Genomic DNA, 9,148 nt, shown 5'->3' with positions numbered 1-9,148 from the left:
GTGCTGCTCTAAATATGATAATACAATCCTCGTAGCAGCCTGGCCAGTTGTGGAGACGCCAAAAACAGGGCAATTGTAGTGGTTCCAGTTAGATGATTAATATCCACTAGTTATATCTCTCATATATAGATGTTATTTGATGGGTATCTCTCTTTACAGATGTTCTCGAATATCTGTAGATGGTTATATCTTTTAAAGCCTGAATCTGTAATGGTGAGCCAGTATCAGCTGAAGCAGAGGAAGAGCAGGTTTTCCACAGAATCTCACTGATATAACCCAACCAAGCAATGGCCGCTGTAAAGCAGTTAAAAACAGATTTAAAAACACAATAGCTTCTACATGCCTGGGTAGGCTTGCCTAAACAAAAATGATTTTAGCAGGTGCATCTGCCTAATGTCAATAGGCAAGGAGTTCCAAAGTGTAGGTGCTGCTACTTTGTTGTTGTTGTTGTTATGTGCCTTCAAGTCGATTTTGACTTATGGCGACCCTATGAATCAGTGACCTCCAATAGGAACTGTGATGAACCACCCTGGTCAGATCTTATAAGTTCAGGTCTGTAGCTTCCTTTATGGAATTAATCCATCTCTTGTTTGGTCTTCCTCTTTATCTACTCCCTTCTGTTTCCCCCAGCTTTATTATCTTTTCTAATGAATCATGTCTTCTCATTATGTGTCCAAAGTATGTGTCCAAAGTCAGAGGAAGGCAATGGTAAACCACCACTGAATACCTCTTACCACGAAAACCCTATGAACAGAGCATCCTAAATGCTGCCACTTTACAGGACTGATTTCTTACAAGAGCAGAACGAGTACTATGTGGAACCCATAACATGGAAAGCATAGGTTGAACTTGGCCTGGTAGCAAATTAGCAACCAATGCAGATTTCAGAGCAGAGGTATTATGTGCTGATAGGATCTCACTCATGTCCGCAATTGTGCTACAGCATTCTGCATTAACTGCAGTCCCCAGGTCAGGTTGTGCTGCAGTCCCCAGGTCAGGTTGGCTGACTGGCTGCTAGGATTTTTTTAGTTTGGGGTTTGGTTATGAATCCTGACTGGTGGTGGGATGCTAAGCTGTCTGACTTACTCATAGGAATCTTGTTGTGGTTGGTATGGTATTGCATTTAGGAAAGCATCACGGTCTTTTGTTTTTCATTTTCTGTTGGCATTTCACTTAACTTTAACCACACTCCCTTACATCCATCGAAGCAACAGCAGTGGTTGCATGCGCTCAGCTCAACCCCCTAAAACCCATTGATGATGCACCTTGTTGGTTTCGTGGCAGTTTGTTTCTTGCCCAATAGTGGTAAAAGAGGATTCACATATTTGAAAGTGTGGCTGCAATTGTTGTTCCCAAGGTGCTGGATATGGATGTCTTTGCAGAGGATCCCTAGTCAAGGTTTACCAACAGCACAATCCAAACTGTATCTACTTAGAAGTAAGTCCTGTTGAGTCCCTTAGTAAGAGTGTTTAGAATTGCAGCCTTCTGGGGCATCCAACTTTACTCCCGAATCCTCCCATTTACCATCTGCACAACACTAGGCTCCTTTCTTCCTACAGTGGCCTTCTGGTGACTGGCCTGGCCTGAAGGCACTTAAACCCTTCTTGCCAAAAGCAAGTAGGCTAGATTAAATGTTCTCCACCCAGGCTCCATCTTTTAGCTAAGATTTCTATCTTAATTTCCAGTAAGGTTTTTTTTAATTGTATGCTCCAAGCAACTGTGATTGATACTTAATGTATCATTAATGACTTCACTCGGGCCCACCCCTGTGACAACACTTGGGAGCCCCTGTGACATCACTCGGGCCCGCCCCTGAAATCTCAGGTTTTGGGATGCTTCTAACCTGGGAAACCTATGTGTAACACGTGAAATGGTGTCAGTATGGGCCTTTTCTTGAGATCGGGGCAATGCCTTTGCATTCTAATAAATCATATTAATGATGCCATTTTCCTCCTCCATTTTCCCCCATCACACAGAGAAAGAGCACCTTTTGGGAGGAGTTAGGGAAGTAGAAAGTAGTTCTGGTGGCTACTGAAACACCTTGAATGTGTGTGTGTGTGTGTGTGTGTGTGCTGTTGGGGAGGAGAAAGAGTGTGGTAGCTATTGAGGAATGAGAAGCAATGTGTATGCTTGTGGCCAGGCCTGTAGTTAAAAAATTTCTCCCCCCCCCATTTTTTTTAACAAAAAATAAATAATTAAATGGATTACAGAAAATTTGTTTCGCCCCCCTTACTTTTTTGGTGCCCCATGGAACTTTTATGCTGGGTACAGGCCGGCCTGTGGGTCTCTAAGCATCACGAAATAGCCTATTAACCATGTATGATAGCCCTGAAAGGCTCATCTTCTTTTCTTCTACTTTTGCTGCCTATGTGATGCAGTGTCAAATATTCAGCACAACTTATTACAGGATAGGCTGCATTTGGTTTTATAGATCAAAAGCTGTGCAGGCCTGATCTTGATTATAGGAGATTGTAGTTACATGAACATGAACTCTTTGCTAGAGAAATAGGTCTCAAGAGCAGGCTATGTGACAACTAAACCAAAACACACAGATTCCAGCTAAATCTGACCTTTCATGATGTTTCCCACTACCTTTTCCCTGGTTCAGTCCCTTGCTGGATTCATTTTGACCAGGCAAAGAATATTACTGTGTGTTTTGAACTGAGGTGAATTGAGGGCACTTGAACCTGCCAAATGAGCATTTCCCTGCAGGTTCTCAACACCTGCCAATAGATTTTACGGTAGGATAACTAAGTTGTCCCATTACTCACAATGCTTTGCTTTGACAATGTTTTTGTCAAAGCCAGCATTTCCTGTTAGTTCTGCAGTTCTCACACCCTCTCACTTTTTCCACATGCAAAGAGCCCAGGTCATGGAAGTCAGTAGATGCTCCGCAATGAAAAGTCAATTAAAGTAGCAAAGCGAGCCCAGCATTTTATAAAAATAGCTGTTTTCTGGTGGACACCTCATGTATTTAAACTGCGTGTGGCTAACTTTTCTATTGCACATGCATATGCAGGTAAAATAAATACAGAAGCAGCACCACTGAAAGTGGCATGGTTTTATACCATGAATGATATTCCTTAAGGGAGGAGTAGCCTTCTATATGCTCTTGTACTCCAAGTCCCATCAGCCTCCACCAATGTGGCCAGTAGTTAGGTGTGATGGGAAATGTAGTCTAACAATGTCTGGAGAGCTGCAGGTTTCCTCTCCATGCTCAAGATTCTTTTTTCTCTCTAGCCAACACACTGGTTTTACACAATTTGTGACAACTGTTATAACAGTTAAATAGATGTGCCCTTGCCAAGTGAAGTAAAATGGATAGTTTCCTTTGAGAGGATCTTCTTGGTGGTGAGTGCTCTGGTTGTGGAATGTCTTCCCCAGTGAGGTACTCATACTCCATTAAATCTAAATACACAACTCCACTCCAAAGATGAGCTGAGCTCTGTTTTTTTAAAGTGTCTGCAAGTTTGCAGCAAAATTCACCTATGCATGGCACTGATTGGCTGTTGCCTGTGATGTCACCAAGACCCCCAAGTCCCCAGAGCAGATCTGCAATTATTTTGAAAATGTCTTTCTGTTTAAAAAATACAGCAAAGACTGAATGTGTAAACTGGCAAATGTATAAACTGGCAAATGTATGTATATATATTTCAGAAATATAATGCATGTTTTTGTGAGAGCTGCTCTGAAATAAGAAAGAAGGGCAGACGTGGCCCACAAATGTAATTTCCAGAATCACAGAGTTACTGATCAAATAGTGTTAGGATTAAGGTTATTGATTTTTCAAGAGCCGCAAAGGGTTCAGAGCTTCAAACAACCAACTCCCCAGATCTATTGATGGGAGGTTCAGCAGACACATTAACTGACCAGAGTCAATGCATAACCAACATATATATAGGTAAACGTTGATTGAGGCACTCTGCCTATTTTTTTTGTTAATTAATAAACACTTTCTTACACCATCCTCACACAGCCAGAGTTTAAACACTTACAAGATTAAAGCAGGGTTCTCTGGAGATACTCATATCTTTGGAGGAGGAACCTCTCACCAGGATTTTGAAGAGAAGGCAACCTCCTGAGTTCAGACATCTGCTTTTATATTTTCAAAATTCTAAAGCCCAGCCTCAAGCATCATCTATGATGCCAGGCTTTGAGGGATTATGACTGGACAATTCATATCTATGATTTCATTTAGAAATTTCCCCTTGAGCTCTTGAGATTGTGTACACCTGATTCTGCATAGGGTATGAAACTGGCTTTACTTCCCACTTTTCATATCCTGGCATCTAAAATAGTCATCCAACATCCTGGCCACAATTCTTAAATTGTATCTAAGAAACTCTGCACATAAGCAGAAATCTTACTGGCCTTGGCAAATTTCAAAACCCAATACTTCCTCATTTTTATAAGCCTCTGTGATTATCTCATCCTATTAAGAATAATTCTGAAATATCATCCCAGCTTGTTGCTCTTCCGCAAACATCTGGTTGCACTTCCCTTTTCTATTTTCCTACCCTGCTAGCTCAGCTAGATCAATTTGCAGTTCAGCCTTCCTTTGCAAGCACGTTAAGCTATGAGCACTTGAAGCAATCTTACAATAATCAGATACACCTCCCCAAACAATTCAATCAATAGTGCCATTAATCACATTTCCCCCTTCTGTGTTATTTTTTTCCAGGTATAAATGTTTTCCTATGCCAATATGAGTCTGCTGTCCTATTTGCTATGCACAGATATACACATCTGCCAAAGTATGTTGCACACTTCCTACAAAATCTTTAATCCTAAATTCTAACAATAGTAAACACTCAAATATTGAATTGCATATTTCGGCTTATAAAGTAATTAAAATCTCAATATACAAGGCTCTAATACATCATGTTCATTAACTTTTGCAGATCAGCCTTCATGCGATAAGACAAGTGAACCTTGCAAGTTGGAATAGTAACGATAGCATCTCAGTGCAAAATATGAAAAATAGTCTGTATCTTTATTCAATATGAATTGGCTATTTTTATATTGTGTACTAAGAAGCTTTGCACAGATGGAAGATGACCCATTTTTACAACTCACTTAAATGATGTGACATGGATACCTTTTAGACATTGCCATGGAATTATAGGGGCTGCTTTCCATGACTATGCAGGTGGGGTCCATGTCCAAATGACTGTTTGAGTGGGCCTTTCCCATGGAATTACCTCATTGCTATTGTTGCTTCCAGAAGAGACACTAACATATTCTGCCAATATGGTTGCATCATTCAGACACAGAGCCCCACTACATGCAATATGCTCAGGTAAAAGGGGTAACTATGTGGGAGAAACAACATGTAAATCAATATCCTTAGATATATAGCTGTGCAATCACTGAGATAATTGGAGGAGACCCTATTGATCATGTTACAACCTGCAGATTGTCATCTAGTGACAACATGGAAATGGGTCTTTTCTGTGGTGGCCCCTATCCTTTGGAATGCTCTCTCCCTGCCATCTGGGAGGCACCATCTGTAGCATGATTGAAATGCTTCTGAAAATATATCATTTTGACTGGGTATTTCCTCACTGTTGATCACTGCATTATTTTGTTTTATTTATTATTGCATCTCACCTTTCTTCCAAGGAGCTCAAGGTGATGTTCACAGTTCTCTCCTTTCCCACAACAATCTTGTGAAGAAGATTAGGCTGAGACAGGGTGACTGGCCCAAGGTCACCTAATGAGCTTCATGACTGAATGGAGATTTGAACCACAGGTTCTAGTTCTCTAGAAGCAAAGCCTTGCCACAGAGTTTACTTCCTAGTAAGTATGCTTAGAACTGCAGCCTAAATGCAATTAAATGAAAGGTCATCAGAAAACTATAGAGATTAATTATTTAAAGGCAGAACATTTGTGATTGCATAGTGAAACTGTTTGAAGAAAAAACAATATATTCAAATGTAATAACCATTCAACAGCTCAAAAAATTATGAACTGAAGTCTAACCTTGGTAATGTATCTCCACTGACTACATACTACTTAGCCAAGAAGAATCAAAAACAGAGTAATATGGAATTATTAATAGCTTTGTACTGTATATTTTCATCTTATCTTGGTAAGAACTGAAAACGAGTGCAACTACAATTGGCAAGGAGTAGACCAGAGTCTGCCATAACTAGAGGAGCATTTGTTTCACCAACACCACCTAATTTGATGGTTGTGGCACTGCCTGGGAAAATGAGGGTTAGTGGTGTATACTGTCACTCTGAAAAGTATGGTATTGCATGAGGAGCAAGACCAAGCAACTGCAAAACAGGGATAGGGTATCAGACACAGAAGGCAAGACTTCAGGACCAAGGACAGATCTCAGGACAGCTAAACTGCTTATAGCCTCTTTCTTGACTGCCATTTTATCATTGGTCAGGAGTTGAGTGAAGACTGAAAGTTTGGTGCCTGAAGTGTGTGGTCTTGGTCCCACCTCCTTGGAGAACAGCTGTCAGTTAAAGTGTAGCGTTTTGGCTCAGATACATATATTCCACCGAGCAATGTCTTGATAGATCATATCTACTCCTGCCACTAGAAATGGTGTGGTGATGGCTGGGATACCAGAGTGAGTTTCAGATGTGAGCACCAGCAGAGTGAGCAACATGTGGCCAGATGCTGTTGGATTACTTCTTCCATCATCCCTGATTGTTGGTTAGCCTGGCTGGGGCTGCTGGGAACTGGAGTCCAGCAAAAGATGAAGGACCACAGATTGCCCATCCCTGGTTTACACTTCAGTTGTCAAGTCCACACTCTTGGAAGGCTCATAGGGACATAGGGAGCTGCCTTATGCAATGTCAGACTATCAGTCCATTTAGCTCAGTATTGATGACATCAGTAGTGATGAGCATGTGGCCCTGGCATAATTTTATGCACTGCAAACCCACCCTTGGTTTCTAGAGCACCGCTCTGGGAATTGCTGCTGCTTCTACTCTGTGTACATATGTGTGTGCATGGGGGGAGGAAGATATGAATCTGCTGCACAGTGAGGCCAGAAAAGAGGGATTTCACAGAGTCATGGAGTGGGAAAAGCCTGGACAGACAGAAGAAGGGCAGGGGAGGAAAAACTGAAATGACAGAGCCAAAATAGACAGAGCAATGGAAGGAGGGGAGAGAATGTGTTAATGGAGAGGGGGGAAGTCAAAAAGGATGGTGAGATGGAGGAGCAATGCACAGACACAGGGTGGCAAAGAGTGTGTGTGTGTGTGTGTGTGTGTGTGTGTGTGAGAGAGAGAGAGAGAGAGAGAGAGAGAGAGAGAGAGAGAGAGAGAGAGATGGGTGCACAGAGAGAAAGCATAAGAGTCTGCTATGCAATCTTGCAATCCTGAAACTCCACCAGTTTTTGGCTTTGACCTCCTCCCACACATACACTATAAGCATGATGTGGCCCCTGACAGATTACTTCTGAGGGAATGTGACCTTCAGCAGAATAAAAGGCTTCCCATCCCTGGTCTACACCGATTGGAAGTGGGTCTTCAGGGTTTGAGACAGGTGTCTTCCTCAGGCCTACCTGGGGATGCTATGATTGAACCTGCATGCGCTCTGCCACTGAGCCACACCCCTTCTAAAGGTACAGACTCCCTCTTCCCTCCAGAAGCAATCTTATGAGGATTTGCCACTGCTGCCACAGGACTAGAAAGCAGTAGGAAAGTGCTAAGTGTGCTACCAAGGATGCTTCTGAAATTGTGCCTCACCAGGAAAGGCTTCCATCATCAGGAAAGGTTACCTTTTGGTGCAGATGTTATTACTATAGAAGGAATTTTCAGAATCTGGATTTTCAGGATCCTGAAGCTGCACCTGATCTTTGTTGGTCCACGTTGCCATTGGACAGCCATGTGTGCTTCTCACTATGAATGCATGATATCTGAGGAAGAAAAAGACCTATTGGTCACCAGCACACATGGACAAGTACGATATGATTGGGGATAAGTAGCAGCACAATAGTCGCACCGATTCCTAAAAGCTTCTGTTAAATGCTTCCTCAAGGAGGTTAAAAAGTGGCACATTTCTCTCCAGGGGGCTTTGTGCACAGACTGAATTGTGAAAATAGGTTAGCCAAAGCCTGAACAGGAAGCCAATCCTTGCTTTGGAAAGGCAGCATTTAATGACGCTTGCTAGTGAACAGAATTGCAAAGCTCGAAATGGCTTTGCTCATGGTATGCGCAACAGCTTCATACGATTGATAACTGGCGTGGCTCTTGAAAGATATATGTACACATCTCTACCTTAGCTCAGTAAAGGTTGGTGGCTCCAATGTCAGTGGGGCAGTGAATCCACTCCAGGTTTTAGTCCAAACTTTCAAGGAGCTGCCAAGGTGCACAATTGTCAAGATGTATCTATTATACAAATTTCCAGGAATGACAAGAGGGAAATAAAGGCAAATGGAAGCCTCTCAGGCACATTCAGTTAACTTGTAAGAGGGTAAATTAAGAAAACAACCACCCAACTCCGGCATTTGAAGTTTTTTTTTGCTTATTAGTGTCTGGAAGAGCAGTTCTATGGTCCTGCAGATGCCAACAGATGCTTGCATTCCAGATCTGCCAGGAATTTGTTTTCCACTTTCAGAATAAACCAATCATCCCTTTTCCATTTCCTCCCAACAAGGCCAATCAAGGCTGTGTGTATTTGTGTTTCCTTAAACTCATTTAAAATATGCCTGCCCCAATATGCACCCATTTCCCTACCTGATCTGCTTACTTAGGGAGCAGGCAGAGAGCATCTTTAATATAATTTGCCAGCACTAAATTAGTATGTCTCTTGCAAAATGCCCCTGACCTTAAAGAGCTTAGGCTTGCCGTCTGAATATGCTTAATCTTAACTAGATGAGACATTGAAAATGGCTGGGTTTTTTGACTCATGCCTGTACAGTAAATTTGCATCTCTGCCTGTGTTTAAAGCAAAGAGACTGATGCAGAAAAGGTCAAGTGAAATGTACTTGTTACAAGCATTAAGGGCTCATTTTTGAAATGTGTTTGGCTTGGCTCGATGCCTTTGCCTGGCCTCAAACGTGTTGTCAACCCCCACCCCACCCTTGCCATAGTTCTCATTTACCATCCAATATTCATGGCAACTTTGTCATGATGAATTCATTACCTTTACTGTCATCATACAGTACAGCTAGAAGTCACAC

The sequence above is a fragment of the Rhineura floridana genome, chromosome 9 (genome assembly GCF_030035675.1).
Source record: "Rhineura floridana isolate rRhiFlo1 chromosome 9, rRhiFlo1.hap2, whole genome shotgun sequence".
Taxonomy (NCBI): Eukaryota; Metazoa; Chordata; class Lepidosauria; order Squamata; family Rhineuridae; genus Rhineura; species Rhineura floridana.
Note: the sequence above shows the minus strand (reverse complement) of the source record.